Genomic DNA, 25,588 nt, shown 5'->3' with positions numbered 1-25,588 from the left:
GAATAATAAAATTTTAAACTGAAAATTACTTAAAACTTTTTATGTGTTTACACGTGTATGTGGGTATGACAACATAAGTGCATGAATTATTTGTGTCATTTTAGCTACTTAGTCCTGGTGAGAACTAATGTTGAACCAGCCTTAAGTAGTTTTAGAATCACCAATCTTGAAATATGAGAAACCCTCTCTTTAGACTTGTTTTTATGAAGTCAGCACTATCACACCGTGTCTAGCGATCTAAGAATGAAGAAGTCAGAAGAACCGATAGTTCCAACGTAGGGAAATAAGTTTAAAGACCAGCTTCCAGTATGCACTGGAAATGCAGAGGAAGGATGTGCAACCCAGCTGGCCAGTCATAGGTGGCTACCTAGGCAGATGAAGTCTGAACTGAGGCTTAAAGGCTAAGTAGGAATGATAAGGTAGGGTCACACAAAGCAGTCATTTTTATAGATCAAAAGTGACCAAGCATCAGTAATTTGTATAGCTCAACCAAATCATGAAGGTATTAACATCCAGACAGAGGACAGAGGACACCACCACATTCATAAAACTTAGAGGAGAAACAGGACATGTGCATGTTACCACTGCCCCTGTTCCCACTGTCTGAGGCCCATGGTGACACAGTCTCTGCAGCCCCAGCAGCTTGACCCCACCGCTTTCACTGCAGCATGTGACCAAGGAAGCCAGAGGCCCTGTGCTCTTTGCATTAGAAATGCTTTGCTCTTCACTAGATGCAATGACAATGAGCCTTTCTTCTGCTGTTACAAGTCTGGGCCACAGGAAAGGTAGTAATGGGAGGATGAAGGGGGAAGGGTTCCACCCTCAACAGTTTCCTTCTGGGCTAGAGGATGAATTTACTCAAAAGATACATTTTCTAAATTTAGTATTTCCTGAAACCCCATAAAAGACTCAGAATGTACCAAATATCAAGAAGCAGGTGCAGTGAACTCATATGTGAAGCACTGGCTAAACACATGTCTGTCGCGGCCAGTGCGACGAATCGACCAGGAAAACTTTGAAGGCTAAGAGGATGGTGAAAAGAAATTAAGAGACAAAGAGATGGGGGCAGGAGGGACACTGAAGATGATGTCCAACAGTGCTGATTTTATTCCACATCTTACAATCATTTATAAGGCAGACCAGAATAGAAGGAACATTATCAGTACATAGTCAGATGACCACAAGTTTCTATAACAAGTTTACATTTACTACAAGCAAACCTCATGACTCCAGGTAGTTTCGGCTAAAGCCATTAGCAAGGCAATCAACCAGGGAGTGGGTTATAGGAGGTACAGAACAAGAAGGACTAACTAAGAACTCAGGACCCTGGCCACATTTTTCCCTACTGTAGGGAGAGCCTGTGGGAAGTCACGTAGGTGAGTGCATGGCACATTGCCCAGACCCTTTCTCAGTGCACTCAACTTTCCCGTCCTTAACCTTGTCAAGGTGGCCGGACTTTGAAGGAGACACAAGTCAGGGCCTGGTTTGGTCCTTAACTCCAACCATGCTGTAGCCTCCAAAACATGTCTATACCCAGAAGCCAGGTAAGCACATGAAAATATTTTCTCCTAGGAGGTCTGTAATACCTAAATTAATGTTCTTGCCAAAGGCATGATTATATGCCTTAGCTTGTAAATGGTATATGACTAATACCAATTTCTACTTCTTATGTAACTGACCTTTTATTGCTTTGAATTTTAAGAACTCAATCCCCCCCCAAGGAATTGCAACTTTCTTCCATCCCAGGGACTGCTGTATCTCCTTGCATCCCCATCTTCTAAGAAAGGAGAATAGGAAATAAATTCTTGTGTCAGCACTGAGTAGGTAATTTATATGCCTTAATCTTTAAGATCTTCAGAAGTTAGTATTGTTATAGTTACAGATAGCTGGGATTCGAGAGATGAAGAATTGTGCTTATCACGGCAAGTGGTAGAGCCAGGATTCAAACCCTGTTCTGTCTGAGACCAATGCTGCTGCTCTGCTCTGCTGTGTCTCACATACTGCCTCTAGTACAAGGCCTCCGGGGCAGAGGACGTTGGCTAAATGCTTGCTGGTCATATAAGTCCAATTTTACTTTTATTTGCTTTCAGTAACACCTGGATAGTATTTGGACTTTGTTATGTGCACAGATTATTTTGAGAGCAAAGTCATAGCAGAATGCACCACTTCCCTATGGTTAGTCCTTGGTAAATATATAAGGTTATAAAGCTTATAGTTAAGTTAATAAAAACTATGCTAGCCTAGACAGAAAGAACAAGAGAAATTCCAGCTCTGAGAACTACACTATCAAAAAGTTTTCTTGGCTTATTAACTTTGAATATGGTGAGGTACTCCCAGTGAATCTATATAAACTAAAGGGGTTGATATTATCAATAGAAGTATGCTTTCTCCATGAGTTGGCCAGCAGCTGTCTGTAATGAGGACTTCAACGGGGCGGGGGGATATGTGGGGGGAAACTTTGGCTTTCAAAATTGCTCACCAGGTAGGTTTCATTCAGTATCACCAGCTAGAATTTTTGGTTTGACAAAGTAAGCCTGATTTCCTTCTGAGACTGATGGAATGGGCATCATTCTTTTATGTTGAGAACCCTGCTGATACCCAGAGGTGAGTGACTCCCTCAGACCTCCCTAAGGCACACCTAGGAAAACCCAGAGAAGGACCCAAGCCTGACCAGTGTACAAATGTGTCTGCATACTGAAAACAGGGTTTGAAAATCATCTTTGAAAAAGATGGCTGTGTTTGAAAGGCATATTGGTCCTGACCTCTATGATTCTTAGATTCAAAGAGAAAACCAAACCCCATTCTTCCCCATTCAAAGAAGGGGATTCTAAAGCAGCCATGTAAGTAAAAGAAGGTGGTGCCCTACTATCCGTTAGTCCCCTCTAAATGAGGTGGAAGATAAAGCAAGTGGAAAGATATGAACAGCTTCCTACTATGGACAATCTAATTTGTTTGCACTTACATCATTTGTGCCAGCAAAAATATCTTAGCACTGAACTAATGTGCAATGTTTTGTTTAGTGCTTCTATGTCTACCTGTCAGCAATCATTCATATCACAACGTTTTCTATCTTCTCCTATGTATAGCCCCTTTTATTTATAAGTCTATCTTCTTTTAACAGGCTGAAACATATTTCCATTATCTAATAAGGCAGCTATTTTTGCCCTAGGGAATCCATGTATTTTTTAAAATTATTTTATTTATTTTCAGCATAACTGTATTTTTAAACTAAAAGCTTTCTGGTCTTTTAAGACTCTTTTTTTGTTTGTTTGTTTGTTTGTTTGTTTTTTGTTTAGTTGGAATCCTTTTGTGGCTTGTCAATATCTCTAAATTTGGAACTGTGCTGCAAATTTCCAAATACATCCCCATGTCCATCCCATTTACATAAGCATGAATAAGTGAAGCTACTTGTAAAGAGAACTAGACATTTGAGGATAAAAAAACTACCTTTCCACTATGTTTTTCAATTTGATCATGATGGACAGGCCATTCAGCTGTCTTACTATCTGGTTAAATTTGGATCATAGTCAGAGAAAAAGCATAATAATCACAGCTATCATCCTTTTCATGGCTGAGATAAAGCCACCTGGACATGGGATGCTGCTGGGTGCAGAGTTCCCTAGGGTTCTCTCTCATGGTCTATGCATGAGAGTGTGTTTGTCCCTGTATGCATGTGCATACATGTGTGTATGTCAACTTAAGTGACGAATAGTAAGAGAAATGTCTTTCTATTATGTATAGAATGTAATGAATAACTGTCTAGCTAGGGCATTCAATGACTCAGCCACCGAACGATTTCATCCAAACATCTAAAACGATTACAGCACATAGGCAGCTATAATAAATAGAGAATAAAAATTGTTTTAGAATCCATATCCTATTTAACTTATAATATTCAGAAATAATAAGTTTCATGTTGTCTGGCCATAGATATTAGGTCAAGCCTTATTGATCAGTTGGATGAGCATCTCTTCATGAATTGGTATTTTAGTAATGGCTTGCATTAGCAAAATGTAGTCCAGCTAATACTGGTTGTAAAGTCTATAATGATGCTGCTCTGAGCTACTTTCTTTGGGAGAATTATAGTGGTATGAGATGATAAGCCCAAGGCAAGTATTTTCAAGCCAGTGTCTCTGACTCTGAAAAAGAAACAGAGGCACTGGCCCACAGGTTACCAGCCTCTGTTGGTTAGGAATGCCCTCCAGGCAGCCCCTTGTTTATATAGGCTATGATGCAGGAGGGTGGGCTCTCTCTGCCATCCCTCATGGTGGTGCCACAAAGTGAGAGGCATAATGGAGCTCAGATGGAGTGCTGTTAGTTTATTCTTGGGATTCTTAACCCGGGACAGTTGTTGTAGTCCCCAGGGAACATTTTTATTATGTTACATGGTCGGTCCTTATGATGTGAAGGGGTGCCTCTGGAGAATGGAGGCAAACCAACCTCCCATCTCCAACATAGAATTATCTGGCCCCAATGTTCACAGGGCTGGGCTTTGAGAAAACCTGGGAACTTTTCTTAAAGGGTTGTCAGAGCAATGGCTGCAGTCACAGGTGGTCAGTGAAAGCACACAACAGGGCGAGGGGGTGTCCACTACAGGCCCTCACACAGTCTGAGTGGTGGGCACACAGACAAGAATGTGGGTCACAGCACAGAACACAGATTCTTGAATGATAATCCTCAGTTTAACAGGTGAAACTGGCAAGCAGCCCTATTTCAAGGGAACATTTCAAAGAAGCTAAAGCTCTGATGTGGTAGAGCCTCTACTGAAATGAAGTGTTAACATTTAGATATGAGAGACTGAGAAGTTCAGAGAGTGACAGTGGGCAAGAAACAAAAGGGATGTCCCCAGTCAGAGTGTGTGAGGCATCCAGAGGCAGTGAGCTTTCATCAGATTTCTCACCAGGCAGGAACTATTCTGTTAGACCTTTCAGTCTGGGTTTAGTGAGAAGAAACTGAAGTTTTGTGAGGAATCACTGTTATTCGTGGTTATTGTATATGATTTAGTCTCATCTAAATAGGGAAGTTTAGTTAACCTGTGTGAGTCCTGAAGCATGGGCCAGCACGGGTGTGATCACTGAAAGCTGGCACCAGGTGGTTTGGTGTGAGCAGATCAGCAATTCTGTGCCACCAGGCTTTCATCTGTTCAGGTGAGTCAGGCCTTGTGTGACTGTACCAGCCAATAATCCCATTTCACTATTTTAAGAAATAATAATTGAGGAGAGTATTTAATGTATTTGAAAAGATGAAACATAATCACTTTGAATTACATGGTGCTTTAGAAGTATAACTTTACTGGTCCTTTTCTATTTGAATTAAAACAACAAATTCACTGAGCTGCATATTGAAGTGATTTGACAATGGTAAAAGCTCTGGGGGTTTTTAATCTTCCTCACTGAAAAATAACTTGAGAGATAAGATTTATCCTGATGGCATTTTCCCCCCTGTAAAGCTCTTTACTCCCCTCCTTTCCATTACAAGTTGGGCATCTTTGTGCCAGAAGAGCATCCATATACAAATGGCTAACAGACACATGAAAAAATTTTCAACATCATTAGCCATCAGGGAAATACAAATCAAAACCACATTGAGATACCACCTTACACCAGTTAGAATGGCAAAAATACACAAGACAAGAAACAGCAAATGTTGGGGAGGTTGTCAAGAAAGGGGAACCCTCTAACACTGTTGGTGGGAATGCAAGTTGGTACAGCCACTCTGGAAAACAGTATGGAGGTTCCTCACAAGGTGGAAAATAAAGTTACCCTATGACCCAGCAATTGAACTACTAGGTATTTACCCTAAAGATATAGATGTAGTGAAAGTAGGGTCTTATGCACCCTGGTGTTCATAGCAACGATGTCCACAGTAGTCACAAGGAGCCAAGATGCCCTTCAACAGACAAATGGATAAAGAAGATGTGGTCTATATATAAAATGGAATATTACTCAGCCATCAGAAAGGATGAAAGCCTAACATTCGCATGAACATGGATGGAACTGAAGGAGATTATGTTAAGTGAAATAAGTTAAACAGAGAAAGACAATTATCACGTGGTTTCATTTATTTATGGAGCATAAGGAATAGCATGGAGGACACTAGGAGAAAGAAGGGAAAAATGAAGGAGGGGGAAACAGAGGGGGAGATGAACCATGAGAGACTATGGACTCCAGGAATCAAACTGTGGGTTTCAGAGGGGAGGGGAGAGGGGGATGAGTGAGCCCAGTGATGGGTATTAAGGATTGCATGTATTGCATGGGACACTACATCAAAAACTAATGATATACTGTATGGTGACTAACATAACATAATAAAAATTATAAAAACAACAACAAAAACAACAAAAGAAGAGCATCCACAGATGTTGCAAAAGCAGAGAGTTTGAGAGTGATGTTAGCAGCTGGGGTTTGGAATAGGGGGTGCAGAAAGCCAGGGAAAGAAGACCAAGCCAGCAGGTTTGAAGGGAGAGAGCACAACACCCTATTTCTAGAGGTGTGTATGGGGCAGGCTATCCGTCAAGTCCCAGGAATTTTGCTGACCATGATCACAATCTGTGTATCTGGTGACATTGGTCCTTGAGTAGCCTTTCTACAGATGTTGGCAAAGATTTCTGGGACAGAAAAATCCTAAGGAAAGGAACGCACTTGAATGTTCGGGTTAGGGCAGTGGACAGGGCAAAGGGAAGTGCTGGTTCTGAGCATAGTCTCCTCAGGCTGATTAACTGTAGAACTAAGGCATGCATCAGTATGGGAAGGCTGTATTAAAAAGTGCAGAAAAATTAAAAATCCAACTTTGCTGAACTCATCCACAATGCACTGAAAGTTCTGGGTGCTAGTGCTTCTGCCGCAGTGGACAGAGGCAGTGCCCTCATTTTCAGTCACCAACAGCCTTGGTGTCAAGGAGTGGGCATCTGGAGTCCCTGAGACTGGGAAGAGGGAGATTACCCTTGGACAGAATGACTCGTCTTTTGTTTCAGGAGCAACAAGTGTGGTCATGTGAATCCACTAGATTTTAGGAAAAATAGAAATTTGGCAGGCATTGTTTGGAAACAAATGTAGTGTACCTGGGGCATATCTTTGTGCCCCTTGCCTTCTCATAGTTTCCCTCTGTACCCCAGTATGGGAAAGCCATTCATATCAGGTCTGAGAAAGTAAGAGGGTTGACTTCTGGACACATGTCTGCTTGAAACTGACATGTAGGTACAGAGGTAGATAGATAAGAGATAGATGATAGATGAGTGGATAGATAGGTGATAGATAGATAGATAGATAGATGGATAGATGGATGATAGATAAAATTGAGTAGCATCAAGTTAAAATATATATAATGTAAAAAGCAGGAAGAAAACCATTGTTTTAATAGTGCATATGAAGATTGATGAAGATTACAGATACTTTCTCAATATACAGTGTTTTTGGACATAAAAATTATAAAACTGGCCTTATTTATGAACTACAACTGTGGGAAGCATAATGCAAAATGACAATGGTCAGATTACTTATATTGGTCATTTTCTTGCTTTAATTTAGAGAAATAACACTTTTCATTACAGAGTAATATAGAATGGACTTCCTCTTACTTTTCAAAGTCGGAAATCATTATCTTCTGAAAGGTTAATATAAAAATAATTTGGGATCCTGATTATTTTTCCATTATGGTATAAAATAACAGGAAGTGTTCTGTAGATAGTTTTATATATTTAAGAATAAATATAAAATATATTTATAAATATATTGTATTTATAAATATAAATAATTCAGAGGAAATAAAGTTTCCTCTGAATTCTGGTATTGAATCTGTTTTTCTTCAGACACTGTTAACAGATTCAAAGAAAGGGCTCTTAAAGTTACAATTACTAGTTACTAATCGTTACTTCTATATATTCATGTGCTCTTTTGAAAGCTTTGAAGCAATTTGTTCATATTATTATTGTTATAATTTTTGATGAGTGCTAATGTGAAACAGATTGCTTTTTTAAATTTTAGAGATGCAAAGTGCAATATTTCTTAATTGAATCATATCTCTGTTTATAAGGTAACTAGTCAAACTGGTAGGATTAGAAATGTGTCTGCTTCTAAGGGAGATCATATTTCCAACCCCCACAAAGCACACTTAGTCATAAACATCAGCTGATAATAAGGTACTTAAAAATTTAACCACTGGGGCACCTGGGTGATTCAGTGGGTTAAGCCTCTGCCTTTGGCTCAGGTCATGATCTCAGAGTCCTGGAATTGAGACCCTCATTGAGCTATCTACTCAGCAGGGAGCCTGCTTCCCCTTCTCTCTCTGCCTGCCTCTCTGCCTACTTGTGATCTCTCTCTCTGTGTCAAATAAATAAATAAATAAATAAATAAAATCTTTAAAATAAGTTAACCACTGAAGAAAATCCAGAATATATGAAAACACATTGTTTAATATTAATATTTAATGAAAATAATTTTGATGGATCATACATCAAACATGAAATCTAAAGGCGTAAAACATCTACATAGAAATATCTTTACAACATCGACATAGGTTAAAAATCTTAGGGAAAACACAAAAACATTATACATAATTTTTTAAAAATTATTAATTGGCCTTTGACAGAATTAAAAACTATGGCTAAAGAACCCACCAAAAGACATCATGAGGAAAAAGAAAAGGGAGTACACACATTGTCAAAAAAATTCACATAGAAGAAATGTATTTAGAATAAATAAAGATCTACAAATCATTAAAGGACAAACAACCTAGTAAAAATGGGCAAAAACTTGGATACTTCACAAAAGAAAATATATGAATGGCCAATAGACACATGAAAAGGTGCCCAGCATCATCTATTACTAGGGAAACACAAATTAAAAGCATAATTAGATAACTCTTCATATTTATAAGAATGGATAATATTTAAAATCCTGATGATAAACATCAGGGAGGGTAGGAATCATACACTATCCCATGACCTAGCAATTCCATCCCTAAGTATTTACTCAAGAGAAATGAAAATGCTTGTCTTCAAAATGACTTGGAAATGAAAGTTTATAGCAACTTTACATACACACATATAACTGAGTGATATAACTCATATAAAATGAGTGATAAGAACTATTCACAAAAGAATATGCATATTTCCATTTATATGATATTAAAAACAGGCATAACTAATCTGTAGTGATGTAATTCAGAACACTGGCTATTTGGGGAGGACATGGGTGACACAAAGGGGTGATGAAGTGCTTTATAAAGCCTTGACTGGAATGGTGTTTATACAGGTGTACACATTTATCAAAAACCATTCATTTACACACTTAAGGTATGTGCCTTCTACTCTATGTACATTTTACCTCAATAAAAAGTAATGAAATTGTAAATTATTAAAACAACATGTATTATCTCAACTTCCCACAACAATAACTGTTGACATTGTAAAACAGGTTTGAAAACACAATTATGTATCGTACTGGAGGGACAAGAAGTGAATTAATATTTCTTAAGCATTCATACACCAAGTGCCATGGTGAAATTTTCATCTACCTTGTCATAAGTAATATTTACAGAAACCTAGTGAAGTTTGTTTAGTAATCCTCACTCAAAAGAGAAGGACAGCAGGTCAATTGCCAGCTCTAAAAACACAGCTAGCCAGAGGGAAAATCAGAATTCAACCTCAGTAAGTTTGCACAGGATTGATCTCCTTTCCCTATAGCAAGCTAGAGTTCCTTCATGCTCAAATAACCAATATTTGTTAGAATTCTGTGTTTGAATATAAACTATTTTTTTAAGAAAAAAGTATATATTAATACCCTTCTAAATCTGGTTTTCTCTCTCTTTTTACCCCAGTGGTGGTAACTATAGATTACCTATTCTCCAGGCACAGATTTGGAGCCAGATTGAAGAAGTTTGGGAAAGATTAAGGCAAGGGAATTTAAAATACCTTATCATCACCATTCAAGAAGCATATAACATATAAATCAATTAATTCTCTCAACCTTCTCTTCTGTGTGCTCTAGGGCAGGCTCATTTTGTCCAATGCATTCTTGAAATGTTGGTATTGGTGTTGTGTAAAGTTCTGTTTGTGTGTGTTTATCTTTTAACCCTGGCTTGAGGCCAGTTTTCTAGATTCTTCACAGCTCCATGTGTGCTTCAAACACCTCAATATAAATAGATTTAAAATTAAACACAACAACTTTTCCTAAAATGAGATTAATTCTTTGTGTTTTCTGTTCAGAGAATAGCACCATGATCTCATTCTGCAAGTCATCTTGACTCTATGGTCTATTGGCTTCTGAGTTCTGTTTTATTAAATAGCCTTCATTTATTTCCCTCTGTCCATCTTCTTTGCTATTCTCTTGTTTCAGTTACTGAAAGTCCTCACTATGTCTCACCTAGATCTCCTGTGGAGTCATCAGTGGCTTCCATATTGCAAATTAATGGCAACTGCCTTATCTTCCTTCTTCCTACCTTTTGTCTTACTTTATTCCTCAGATGCCAAATTTGTAAAATATTTTACTGTGTTGTTTGCTCATACCCCATTTATTGTGCTGGCTTCTGCTCTTCTTGATTTCTATGTGTTGGCTTAGTCTGCCATAGGCTCAGCTTTCCATGTTTCCTTCATGTCTCTGTACACCATATCACTAGATAATCTGATGGTGTTAACTACCATGTTACGTTAAGAATACCCAGAATTGGAATCTCCAACCTCATCTCCATTTGAACAGACTTTTTGAATTTATCCAAAATAGAACCTTTGGTCTCTATTCTCTGATACAGAAGACTCTGGACTCAATTTGTTGTTATCTATAATTGATTTTGTCAGTGACATCATCAGTTGCTCAGTTGCTAAGATCTTGGAGTCTTTTTTGTTTATTTATTTTTTGTTTGTTTTTTGGGTTTTTTTTTTTTTTTTAGTCATTTACTCCCTATGCTAATAAGCATTTTTTAAAATCAGTTCCACTTTTAAAATATGAAATTTGAGCTCTAACACAATCATTTTTGTCCATGCTCCTATTTTCTCTTAGAGGTTTGCCATAACCTCCTAACTTAACTACTTGCTTCCACTTTGACAATTTCAGTCTTTTTTCCATAGAACGGCTTTTAAACATGAAAATCAGATATGTCATGCATCTAATGAAAACCTGTAAGTAGCAGCCCATTATGTTCACCATAAACCAAAATCAATGTTCTTCAAGTCCTGCCAGTCCACGTGTGAACTGGTTTCCACTCACCTCTCTGACTGCATTTCCTATTACTTCCCTTCTCTCCATCTCATCCAACCAGTTAAGTCTATAACGGTCTTTCCTTCTCTTTCTGAGCTTTGCACTACCTCAGAGCTTCTGTAACTTTTCTTGTTGTCTGGAATTGTTCTCAAACTAATGTAATATATGAATTGGCTCTTTCATTTAGAGTTCATCCAAAGAAGTCCACCTCAGAGACGGTTTCTCATGACCATACCTAAATTGGTTTTCCTCCAACACTCTTTCTGCTTGTTTATTTTATTTGTGGCATGCTTTCCTACTAGAAATTATATTATTAATTTTTTTAAAATTTTTTTTTATTTTTTCAGCGTAACAGTATTAATTATTTTTGCACCACATCCAGTGCTCCATGCAATCCGTGCCCGCTCCAATACCCACTACCTGGTTCCCCCAACCTCCCACCCCCCACCCATTCAAGACCCTCAGGTTGTTTTTCAGAGTCGATAGTCTCTAATTTACTTACTAACTAGAGTCTACGAGATCAAGGGCTTTGTCTTATTAACCTTAGACATCTGCATGATGTCCTAGTATATAATATACACTCGAAAATTTCCTGGAATGAATGAATGACTTGATGATCATTAGTATCTGTGTGGTAAGGAACCCAAATACTGAATAGGTACTGAGAATTTACAGATAGAATACTGGCTTTCACCATGTTTATAGAACAATATCCAGGAAACAAAACAAAAGCAGGATTTCAATCCGTACCTTTCCATTCTACTGTAGATAGGGAAGTGACATTCGATTAAATGTCAATATTCTTAAAATCTACAGGAATCTTGGAGATAAAAATAGCAGCATAATGCCTGCCACAGAGCAATCACTCTATAAATAACTATCACATTGAACTACATGTTGGAAAATTTGTTCTAATCTTAGTCTGTCATTCAATGATGCGCAGACCCATGATTTCTAGATTGTAAAATTAGTTCCCCACTACTGTTTTAAGATTTGATCATTATTATCTTTAAACTTGGTATGATAATTTTCTTTCCCTCAAATTTTCTGAAAGATTTTGATGATATGTGGGAGTTATAGAGTCATTAGTACTGCTCCTAAAATAATAATGTTATTTGAAGCACTGTTGATCCTAAGTAGGCATTTGTGATATATGTTCTGAAGGAAAAAAACAAAAAACAAAAAGCTGAATATTTGTCAACATATGCATGGTTTTAATTCATGGACATTATTGTGGCTCTTGAAAGAATTATAAAGTGGTTCATTTTGGTTTGTTTTTTGATGAAATATTCATAAACTCTTTTATGAGTCTGAATGAAGGCTTGTGAATTTTGGACAATGAGTGTTCATAAATATTCATTGAAAAATCATAAACACTTCATCCCTTGTATGGAAAATTTAATTAATTAAAAGTTAAAACAAACTCAGAGTATTCCCATTAGATATGAGAGTGGATTCTGTTATATTTACTCTAAACCCATTACAGATTATATTTTATAAAATAATAGTGAATTTGAAGTCATTATATGTGTTGATAGCATAAGCTCTGCAGAAAAGATATGGTAATTATGTTAGTCATTCTAAACAAAATCTCAAATTTCAGCGTAGGATGCTTCACAAAAGGGCTACATTCACCAATAAAAGCTGCTCCAAAAGCAAACTGTATTTTAATGATCAAGAAAAGTTAGTTTTAATGAAGCTTGCTGAAGGAAGCCATTCATGTCCTATAATATGATTATAAACTCTGGTAACCTAACTCCAGGAGATCTATCCTTCTGGGGATTTGCTAAAAGAGGCTGCAAATAGTTCATGATCTTTCACAGATGTCTAATGTACAATTAGAGATTAATTTAAAAGTAAAAGGAGAACACTAATTGGGTTAAATTGGTAACAAGTGGTATAATGTATCATGCTTTCCAAATGCATACAATAATGTAAAGATTCCTATATATAATACTTGGAAAGCTATTTAAATTTTAATAGCTCTATTTTCACACACACACACAAAATGTAGTGTAGTTATTTGTCATCTTGCTTACCCCAGCACATTTAGACAAAATCCAGACCAAATGGACTAACTTCTGAATTTCATTAGCTTTCTTTACCAACAGATATAAATGAAAATTAAATATTGTGGGGATTAAATACAAGGACATTTTTCTTGGTTTATATGATTAATTTAAAGTTGAAAACTCTGACTTCTTTCAATCCTGAAATCTGAATTGCATTTTTATCCAATTCTGTGCAATGTAAATAGTCTTACTGAAAATATTAGCAATTTATAACCAAATCATATATTATACATCATTTATTAAAATTTGCAATTCTATGATGTGTTATTCAAATTCGGTGTTTAGACATTCTTCTGTTGCTTGGGGGTCCTCATTTGGAATATGTGAGAGATGAAGACAGTGAAAGCATCCCAAGTGAGATACTGAATCAATGTATATGCCATCTTGGAAACCAAACAGTAAAATATCAGCTTGCTTGAGGTATTTAATCAATCTTACTGAGCATATTAAATGCACATTCAAAGAAAAATGTGTTTTAATTACAGCTTAAATGCAGTCTGAATACTAATATGACAAAGATTGAAACACCTTATTTCCCTTAGTTCCATATTTTACAGTTAGCACATTGCTTGCAATGGGATATCTAAAGCATTGCTTTATCTACAAAGGTTTCTGATTTCACCATAAGAAAAGTCACCAGAAAGGATGATTGGTTTATTTATGTAATAAAGAACTTCAAAGAAATCTTAACCTTAGAAATATTACTTCAGGAAATTTGCTAGCTCAGCTCCATACCAAGACTCCCCCTATGCCTCTCCCTCAGTACCCTGAATGCTACCTTCACCACTTACAGATTCTTTTCAAAGGATCTTCTTTCTAGGTGACTGTGTGTAAAATTATCTCCAGCCATTGGACTATAAATACTGTAATGTGAGGGGTGTTTCTTTTGCTTCCACACTATGCTTGAGAAATATTGTACAGTCAGAATAATGATGTGGACTGAACAACTTTTATTATGGCTCCATTAGAAATGGAGCCATACATTCCACAAGAATAAAGTATCCATCTCTACCTACTTTAATTAGAATGAAAACACTACAAACATGAAAGCTGTATTTTGTCTCACTCTTTTACTCTTTCATTTGCCCTTCAATGTTGTTTTCTTGTTTCAAGATGCTAGATCTAGATGTATTCCATGTTGTCCCAGGTTGGGACAGGAGGGTAAGATAAAATAGAGGAAAACCCCAAACATCTGACTCTAAATAAAGTGGGGTAAGTGTAAGGTGATCATAGTAGTAGAAAGGAATGTGTTGGGGAGGGAAACACAGCTTGGTGAAGAAATACTAAAACCTCAAAATATTTGTACAAATTCACCAACCATTTGAAATGAGTGTGGAATCATGAAAGAACATCAAATTTTACCTTTGAGTTCAGTGTTACAGATGCACATATAGAAGATTGTGCTGTATGTTGAGACATCTATGTTTTCAGCAAGTGTTTTACTAAAGTTTTCCCTAGATTGTAAGTAAAACTGTTGTTTCACAAGCATTTACTATACAAACACCTAAAATTCCATATATCTTTGCATTTTTTGTAATTAAGCATAGGCATATAAATACATATAGATGTAATAATTTAGAAAAGTGCTCTGTCAGTAACTTAACATTGTGCCTTTCTACTGTTAACTATATAATTACTTTGAACTACTGATCTTTATTATAAAAAATATACGACATTTTTATAAGTGTCATAATGGATTTGCAATACAAGTGAGTTTTCTGTGATTTCTGGAAATAGCTTCTGAAGATACTGCCAAGTATCTTCTTGTGATGAAATGCATCAAGATACAAAGCTTTCCCTGGGTTGAAATTCAAATTCCATCTTGAGCTTTGGATTATCTATAAAAGTTAACATTTAACCTGAAAGTCCAGCAGTGTGTATTTCCATAAGAGAAAGGGGAAAAAAAGGATGGGAAGCGACAAAACACTGTAGTTGAAAATTATATCCTCAAATAGGAATAAAGAATGAAAAGTACAAAAAAAATCACAGTGTTAAAACTATTCTTTCTTTTTATATGTAGGTCTTACTTAAAATTTTTATTTCAGATAAATAATGTACAATCTAATGCTTACATCATCGTGCCTTGATTTGGGTTCTTTGCTAATTACAGGAAGTTATTAAAATGTATTTTATATCTCTACCTCTAAAGCTCATTTTGTCTGGTTTTAATTCAGAATACAAAATTGTTTTGTGTAAGTTTAGTCAAAAGATCAGTGCAAAAGATGACTTCAGTGCATGAAGTTTTATGGTAGAAACTATGTATATTACATTCCAGCAATAGCGATGCCTATATTTATGGATAAAGATAACAAAAATTTGTAAAATTCAGGACATTCAATTAAACAGATAATTCATGTCCAAAATTAAAAATCTTATCCTTAGTGTACAATTAGTGTTTAAGATTTTATTTCTATTTAGTTAAGTTGTCTGAGTGATATTATAATGTAATTGATGAAGAGCTAGATGGTTCGAACAGATGATGCTTATTCCCTCTGGTGTGCCCTATAAACCTCCCCAAGTGTATCTCAAAGTCTACTTCACAGGAAACCCAGCCAAAGACAGTATGATAGCAAAGCTGAGATTTTGAAGCTGGATCACCCTTCAGCTGGCTGTCAATGTAGATCCTGTCATTGGTGATAGATGGAGTGATAATACTACCTAAAATGGTTTAAGCAGGTTGTTATAGGATGAACTGTGTTCCTCTAAAATTGAAGTTCTGATCTCTTATATCCCCTATTGCCTGGAGACAGGCCTTTGAAATATGTAACCAAATCCAAATGTATCATTTGTGTGGGCCCCTAATCTAATATGATCAGAGTCATGTAAGAGAAACAATTTGAACACAGACACATACAGAAGATGGGAAGGTGCAGAGAGAAGACAGCCATCTATAGGTCAAGAATGGGGGCCTCAGAAGAGACCAAGTAAGCAGACACCTTGGTTTTGGACTTCTAACTCCATAGCTGTGAGAAAATAATTTTGTTTTATTTAAGAAAGATAAAATAATTTTCTTTTATTTAAGATATTTTGTTATAGAAGCCCTAGCAAATGAAGAAACAGGACTACTGTTAAAATGTCTACCAGTAGTGAACTGAAATAGGATAATGGTGGAAGGGGATGCACTAGCATTTTCTCTAGTGTCTGAGAGGGTCAGAGGAAATAATAATCGGGCTATGGGATGAGCTGTCTGTTAGCTGTGTATCACTGACACAGTGGAAAAGAAAATTCTGTGAAAGGAGGAGAATGATTATTAACTGATGTAGTGTAGAAAGAGAGGAAGTGTGCAAGGCGGGGAGGGGCAAAGGGAGAGGATCTCAAGTAGATTCTCCACTGAGTACAGAGCTGAATGCAGGGGTTGTTGCAGACTCCATCTCACGACCCTGAGATCATGATCTGAGCCAAAACCAAGAGTCAGATGCTCAACTGACTGAGCTACCTAGGCACCCTTAACTGGTATAAGGTAAATGATGAAAGTCAGATAGCTCCTTGGCAGGATAGAAAAGGTATATTATCTCTTGCAACTAAGTGGCAGAAAAAAAAGCTGAGGTCAAGTCTCAAAGACTTAATTATAAAGGGGTCAGAGTTCAAAGAAAGTTGAATTCCCAACCCTGGCAATTCTGATTCTTCAAGCTCAGGGGTCCAGTTGTAAAGAAATATTTGTAATAAGGACATCCGAGCCAATGCACTATAAAAATGTTGACTGTCAGGATCATCCCAAAACTCTGTGTCTATGGAAATGGCCAACACTTCTTTCTTAAAGTCAGAGGACATTAGGAGGAGGAAAGGAGAAGTGAAGGGAGGGAAATTGGAGGGGGAGATGAACCATGAGAGACCGTGGACTCCCAGAAACAAACTGAGGATTTTAGAACCCACCTGGGGGGATGGTTTGCTCCAGTGATGGGTATTAAGGAGGTCACATACTGCATGGAGAACTGGGTGCTATATGTAAACAATGAATCTTGGAACACTACATCAAAAACTAATGGTGTATTGCATGGTGACTGACATAACACACAAAAAAATTTTAAAATTAAAAAAAAAAAAAGTAGGGAAGGAGAATATCTCCTAGCAAGAAAAAAAAAAAAAATTGGAGTCCCTCTTTTGCTTGAAGGTGATGCATAGGCCTCTTGCTTGAAAGACACTACATGTTCCTTCAGGATATCCCCCTACGTCCTATCTCAGTCATTGGACAAGGAACTCAGGTCAAGTATGTTAGCTTGCTGAGGCAGCTGGGCCTGCTAAGGTACAAAGGGAGTATACTCTAAAGGAGTTGCAAGATTTTCCAACATGTACATGGGTGCATACAAATGGAACTAGGTCCTTATGGTACTGGGTCAAGGAATTCTTGTCATGAAGTTAGTGAATAGGAAAGTCTATTGGTAAAGGTGATATTTCCCATGATATAGAATCTAACACCATGGCAAGGCCACCATACAAAGGTAATATGTTGTCAGGAAGATTCTTGGAAGCAAGAATGACCCCTACAAAGTAAAAGAAATTCCAGAATTGCTGTGGAAAATGGTTGAAATAGAAATAGGCATGCTAGAGTGAATATCCTACTTAAGGCCAAAAGACCCAACTGACTACAATTCCCCTTTCACAAAATGAGAAGGAACACATTGGAGAGAAGAGCATCAACTTCACTGAGAGGCACAGTGAGGACTTTTCTATAGGTCAAGTCTCAGAATAAAAGGTGTTGTTAGAATTGACTCCCTTATTGCAATGGGGATAACAAGATCCCCAAAAGAAGGCAGGGTGACGACACTTAGCCATTAGAAGCTCAGTGAATACAACTATCAGAACAGGAATAAGGTCAGAGTGGCCGCAAATGGAGCCTTACTTACAGTGAGATGGCTTATAGAATGTGGTGTTCCTAAGGCCAATATAAATAAGCAGGATCAAGAATCTTGCTTAATTGTACGATTAAGATAAAATCAAGGATTGTAACAGCAGCTCATCAATAAATACTCATGATCCCTATTCTAGTGTCTGGATCTTAGGTAGTTCTCATACCTGGAACTGATTGGTCTAAGGAGTGTTGGGTTCCCATGACTTATGATCCTGTGAGATCATGGAATCTGAAAAGAATCTCCCCAGGGCTGCCCCAAAAGGAAGGCATTCATACACCATGAGATAAGAATACATACACATTTTGAGGAATTCTAAACAAAAGGACTATATTGAAATTGATTCCCAGGGATCAGAAACATCATTGTTAGAGTGAAAAGTATAGAAGCCAGGTCATTGGGGCACCTATGTGGCTCAGTCATTAAGCGTCTGCCTCAGGCTCACATCATAATCCCAGGCTCCTGGAATGAGCCCCATATCCAGCTCCTTGTTCAGCAGGAAGCCTGCTTCTCTCTCTCACACTCCCCCTGCTTGTGTTCCCTCTCTCTCTGTGTCTCTGTCAAATCAATTAATAAAATATAAAAAAAAAAAAAAAGAATCCAGGTCATTAATAGAGCCCTGACCCAGGTCTGGGTCACACTTGCTCTGTCCACTGGACCTAATGGTCATTTTCTTGGTGGACAGAACCATCATAATTGTCATTATCCTGTAGTATAGGACTTGCTGGGGGTAAAAGCCAGGTGGAAGCCTCCAACACTGCCCCACACACACACCATGGCTAAGACAGTAAGCTTTTAAAATTGTGGCTTGGGAGAAATGGTTGATATTAATTCTGCTTCTAAAGGTATGAAGAATGTATGAGTGGTGGTAGCTATGATACACTTATTTATTCTAATTGCCTGGTCCTTATAGAAACCAGATCGATCTTGTAGGTGATGATGGACTGCCAAAAACTCCCCTGTTTAGGATAAGTCTGCAGAAACCAGGCGTAAGCTTCTAGTGTCCCTTCTCACAGCCTCACTTGGAACATACTAAATTCCCCCAGAAAAGATGTGATAACATGTGTGGAGTGTTACCAATCAGGGAAGCTTATCTCAGCCTTGGAGTTCAGGGTTTTTATTGAAAGTCAGTCATGTATAATCCCTGCATGACTTACCTTAGCTACTGAAACCCCAGACCATCATAAATCACTTTATTAGAATAAATCCTCTAGACCACTGGTGCAACTTGGCTCAAGGCCAAAAGATGCAGAACACTCCCACGAGGCAGAACATTCCAGGAGCTCAGTTTCCAGGAGCCAGCCAATGGCCAGTCATAAAAAGAGGTCTTTGAAGGGAATGTGCCTTCTCCACACAAATATCCTCAGCTTATGATGCCATCGCCATACAAACGTCACCACACAAACATTCCCACACAAATATCCTAAATTTAGTAGCTTGTAAAACTCAAAAGATGAAGATTTGGGTCAGTCCTCCAGGTAGAGCATTTGGACTAGCAGAGGTGCTAACCAAGGCTGAGGGAAACACAAGATATAACAGTAAATTATGGGAGCATAGCTATCTGATGTGACATAAGTCCAGCTGCCCTGGCAGGAATTATACTTCTTCCACTCACCTTCCTCTTCTAAGTTTTCCCAGGAAAAGAAGCCCCAAACAGGATGAACTTACTCTTGAAAGCATTTTATTCAAGCAATGTAGGGGTGGCCTCTGGGGACTGGCTGTGCTGCCCAGATTCTCTTCAGGAAAAAGGTGCTCATCCCCAAAAATCATGACTTCTCATTTGTGGGCAGGTTGCAGCTGTCCTCCAGGGATCTGCGTTAGCTAAATGCATTCATCCTTCCACTGACATGTGTCCCCATGGGGCAGCCCATATTCAAAGACTCATTAATGTATAGGGACAAAGACCTGAAGTCTTGCCTCAGTTGGGAACAATGTAGAAGCATCATCTTGTTTTCTTCAGCACATGCAAGGTCATAGGTCAGCTCTTCTTACTATACCTTGTCCATTCTTTTGTAGGTTTTTTGGTATTTATTTATTTATTTAGTGGGGAGAGAGAATTCTCTAGTAAAACTGTATGCAGATGAATCTGTTTTCCTGAGAACAGAGCCAAAGACACCTAGAGGCAGATCATCTGGTACTCCATGCATCAGATTCAGATCTTTGTGTGTATCAGAACAAGCACACTTTTCTTATTCAGGTTTGAGATTTATGAGAAATGGAAGCAATTCAATTAGGACAAAGAAAAAAAGATGTTTAGGAGTTTAATCCGATATTTAAAAGCAATCTAAAATTCAAAAAAATAATCTAATTTTTTTTTCTCTTACAGATGCCAGGGAAGAAATGAAAGAGAAAATGAAAGGGAAATTGTGTTCATGCCTCTAAACTGTTTAATAGGGCTCCAAGTTTTTGTTGTATTGATCATTACTGAGAGAAGATACCTAACTCAGCAGGGATAGGATTCACAAACCAGAGATATTGGCTTAGATAATTAGGAATATTTATCTATGCCTCAAATTATAAAACCAAGAGAAAATTGAAATGAAATCCTTTCAGTTCTTGGGTATTTATTACTTTCAGTGCATTTGCTTACCTAAATATCTCAGCATGCAGGAAGACAAAGGCATTTGATGAAGTAATTGCTTTGAATCTCCTCACAAGCTCTCCAGAATCTGACCTACCAGGCCTGGAGAATGTAGGGTGCTGAGCCTTGGGGAGTTCTGCCAGTTATTATGCTCGTTTATATGCTTGCCACAAGAGGAAAAATGCTGACAGCAATTTGGAAACTGACAACTAAGAGAATCCTGAAAAGATTGCCTACTGAGAAATGGTCTTTGCACCAAGAAAGACATCTATCTTCTCCTGTCTATGAGTTAGTACTGAGGAAGGATCTGGTTGCTGCCCTCACAGGTTTGGCTATTACAGATGGTGGCTTTGCATTGGTGAGGGGAGCCTCAAGAATCAAGACCAGTGCTTATTAATAAGTGATCAATCAATGTTTTTACATTGTGAGTAATGTTTGGAGACAAACCAGGGAGAAAGTGGCCCAAAGGTAAGAAGGAACTGATTTTTTTTTTTTTTTTTAATATTTGACTATTTGTATTACTGGCAACTGACTCATTATCCCACCTAGCAGTTACACAGACATGAAGAAGTCATTGAGCTCAATTCTCCTTTGCTTCAAGGAATCAAGGAAAAGAGACTTGTAGGTCAGGGAAACGGTACATAGGAACATGTGGTGAGGGTGAGTTGCTTTAGTGGAAGAAAGTTTCTAAAACTGCTCAATAAAGACAGTTGCATGTTAAGAAAAGGGATAGCAGGGTGTGCTTGTGACCTCATCTCTTATACCTGGAAGTCCAGCATATTAGGATCCATTCTATTTAAGGGATCCTTGCACTCTATACCACTCACTACAGAGGTCAGAGTTATTTTAATGGTCAAGGTGCAGTGTAAGTTAAATAACAGTAACAAGTTACAATAACTAAAAAGAGAACTTCATTTCATTCTAACATAAGAACAGTTGTGCCACCCTGTGAGTTATGACCCTTACTTTTGTGCAAAAAGTTCAAGTCAAGTGGATTGATCTTTAAAGAGATGACCCTAAGGATGAACCACTCACTTCTCACATCTTACTGGCCCATGCCAATCCCTAGCTGGTTGGGAGACTGAGAAATGTAGTCTCCAGTTGGGTAGACTATGCCCAATAAATATTAAAAAGAAAAGGAGAGAATAGTTCCTGAAGTATGGTTAACAATTTTTGCTGCAAGGTTATGTTGTCTTTTTATGCAGCTTGATGTGAGCACATGACCTAAACTTAGTCAATAAGGTCAGTTCTACTGGGAGCTTTAGCTTGGACAATTAGTCATAGCTGAAAGAAGACCCCTTACTGTATTCTGTCTGGATGTGACCTGAGCAGGTGCTTCCCTGATCAAGTGTATTTAGTTCTTGCCACATTCTAAGACTGATTCCTTCTGGGTGGCTTCCTAGTAGTCCAGTAGCTCTCAGGTCAGTGTGCCCAGTGTATGGGTTGAGAAATAGGATTTGTTGCAAAAGTTTATGAGCAAAGGGTCAGTGAGAGAAGGCTTTCTTAACCTCACGCTCTCATTATCCCTGTAAAAGGCATACAGGGCAAGGATTTTCTGGTGAACATGCTTCAGTATTTCGTTCTAGCAGTTCTCCCTTCTTAGGAAGCAGGAACAACTTTCTCAGTGCAGAACTAAACACTGCTTGTCAGATGGAAGAATGGATTTGGGGTGCCCACTTTTTAGAGGAATAGTCCAGGAAAGGCAGCAGCTGTTGGGATGTGCACCTGTGGCAATTTGAGCCTCTCGAGCCATAGAAGAAAGCTTGGTTTGGTCACACCTCCTGCTGCAACCGCCACTCAGGTGTTTCGTTGACAAAACCACTCCATGTCAGCTCCCAAAATCTCATTGGATGGTCTTGGTTTTCAGACCACACTTCTCTATGTTTCCTATTGATTTTATGAACTGACCATTATGCTCCCAATAAATTATTTCTCTGCTTCTAGATGGAATTGATTTCTGTTTTGTACAGTCATGAAAACTGACTGAAAGACCATATGTAATTCAGAGAAATATAAATTTTAAACAAACAATTGAATCATATACTTTGGGACTGGATTTGATTTCAAATAAAGTAAAATATTATTATTTCCATTTTATCTATCAGTTGTGGAGGCCCAGAGATATTCAGAGACTAATTATTGGTAATTTTTTCCACAAAAACTATGAAATGAAACTATTTTAATGCAAACTGTCATGCCTTTTTAAAACATCTGCTACACGTTTGTCTGTAGCATTAGGTATTTCTTTTTTAAGATTTTATTCATTTATTTGACAGTCAGAGATCACAAGTAGGCAGAGAGGCAGGCGGTGGGGGGGGGGGCAGGCTCCCTGCTGAGCAGAGAGCCCGATGTGGGGCTCGATTCCAGGACCCTGGGATCATGACCTGAGCTAAAGGCAGAGGCTTTAACCCCCTGAGCCACCCAGGTGCCCCTGTAGCATTTGGTATTAAGCATAGAGTTATAAAGCATGGAGTAGTCCTTTGTCATCTGCCTTTGCCCTGGAAGCAAGGGCAAAAATGAACTATTGGGACTTCATCAAAATAAAAAACTTTTGCACAGCAAAGAAAACAGTTAACAAAACCAAAAGACAACCGCTTAGAATAGGCAAAATATTTGCAAGTGTCTCATCAGATAAAGGGCTAGTATCCAAAGTCTATAAATAATTTATGAAACTCAACACCCAAAGAACAAATAATTGAGTCAAGAAATGACAGAAGACATGAACAAACATTTCTCCAAAGAAGACATGCAAATGGCTAACTGACACATAAAAAAGTACTCAACATCACTTGACATTAGGGGAATACAAATCAAAACCAAATGAGATACTATCTCACACCAGTCAGAATAGCTAAAATTAACCACTCAAGAAATAACAAATGTTGATGAGGATTTGGAGAATGGGGAATACTTTTACACTGTTGGTGGGAATGCACCCCAATGTTTATGGCAACAGTGTCCAAAATAACCAAAATATGGAAAGAGCCTAGATATCCTTTGACAGATGAATGCATAAAGAATGTGTGAGGTGTAGGTATATATATATATATATATATATATATATATATATATATATATATACACACGATGGCATACTAAAATCAAAGTTTTAAATATATTTGAAACTAACTAACATAAGTAATTTTGTGTGGTTTAAGCTGATAAAAATAATAGCTACTAAATAAATTGAAACAGGACTGAAAATCCCTCCACCCTTGTGTAAAAGGGGAGTCCTGATTAGATTCATGATAAACCGAGTCTATAAAATGGCAAAACAGTTCACATTAAGAGACGTTGCAAAAATAGAATATAAATATAACTTTTGAATCAATAAATAATACTGATACAATGTCATAATGTCACGAATTCCCCTCATTACTGATGATTGCCACCTGTCTTTTATCAGTCTTACTGGAATTTCTACCTCACTGTCCATACATTTCTGCAGTGCATGTCCTTTTCCGTAGGACTTCAGTGATTCAAGGAGCTCCTCTTTGTGAGCTATTCCTGTGGCTCTGTTTTGCATCATTATGTCTGTGGGTATGGCCAGTTCCCTCAGCTGACCTGGAGACTGGCTTCCACGGTAACCCACCCACCCCCAACCCCAATGGTACCTAGACTGGTGCTTTCCCCAGTGTGAGATAATATGGAAGGCCAAGAGAATTCATGGGCATCACTTTCCACTCTGCAGAAACCAGCAGTCATAAGCCCTGACCTTTCAGATTCTGTCCCTGCTGCCAGCAGCCCTGGTTGGCACTCTGACATGCTGAGGGGCGGACAGATGAAGAGCTTCACTTCCCTCTGTGGTGCCCACAGCTCAGGTTTCAACCTTCTAAATATAAGGTGTGCTCAGGGGTCCCGGAGCACACCCATATTTGCTGCAGTGTGCTCCTGGCCTGCAGAACTCAGTACTTTCTGGATCACCTCCACTTTTTCAGTGCATGCTTTCTGAGGAATACTTAGAACATGTTTATTTTAAAAGAACAAGTTGGAGAAAACAAATAGGTGAGTGACTACATCATGGCTGTGTTAACGCTTTTTTTTCTGATAGGATTTTTTCAGATCGAGCAAGTTGTGGGCATTTTTTGTAGTTGGAGATACATATATGAAAGGAAACTGTGCAATTAACAACCTCTCTTTCCTTGTCACTGTTTCCAGATTGCTGTTCACAGTGTCTCTGGCGCTTTTGCACAGGGAAAACAATGGCATCAGTACCTTCCACTGGTTGCCTGCTGGCCAAAAATCAGTATTATGGAGTAAGTTGTATCATCACTAGCGTACTATATTCCTAGAGAATGTGACTTGAGGTGATGTTTCTGAGATATTATTAACCTAAATATTGTGTCTTGGTCAGAACTTCAGGGACAAGGCTTGACAATTGTTTGTGAAAGTGAAGAAAATAGGACTAGAACTCATTCAGACCCCTCTGAATCAATATTGTCAAGGCTTAGCTCTTTGTTTAAATTTGTTATATTATAGCATATTGATGAAACCATTACACTTATAAATAAGTGAAAATAAGCTTATGTTTCATAATTGTGTTTTAATTTCATGTATCTTGCATTTAATAGGATACATGAAAAGCTGATAATTTTACATAAAGAAAATACTATGTATTTCTTAGAAAAGAAGGGATAACATGACTGCTTGAAGGATTCTTTAATTTCCATTTTCTCTTGGATGATAGGTCAGGTTCTGTTTGGCAGTTTTATCTTTATTTATCTATCCATCTGTGAATATTCATAGCTGAATAGAAAATCATAGCTTCTTAAGGAAAATTTGGAAATTTCTAGAATGAAGCAGTCGTTTCGGAAACAAATGATCATTTACTGAAAATACACCCACCCATAGAAAATTCTAATTTCATGTTTTGTTTGTAGATAAAAGTTAGAAATG

At 37.8% G+C, this 25,588-nt stretch overlaps 1 pseudogene; it reads right to left on the bottom strand.

The window, feature by feature from the left end:
• LOC131827867 (phosphoglycerate mutase 1-like) overlaps nucleotides 1-24,221 on the bottom strand; it is a 90,706-nt pseudogene extending 66,485 nt beyond the window's left edge.
• Between the last annotated feature and the right edge of the window lie 1,367 nt (nucleotides 24,222-25,588).

Source organism: Mustela lutreola, chromosome 3 (assembly GCF_030435805.1).
Source record: "Mustela lutreola isolate mMusLut2 chromosome 3, mMusLut2.pri, whole genome shotgun sequence".
Classification (NCBI taxonomy): domain Eukaryota; kingdom Metazoa; phylum Chordata; class Mammalia; order Carnivora; family Mustelidae; genus Mustela; species Mustela lutreola.
The sequence above is the reverse complement of the archived record's forward strand: the minus strand, read 5'-3'. Positions and strand labels throughout refer to the sequence as shown.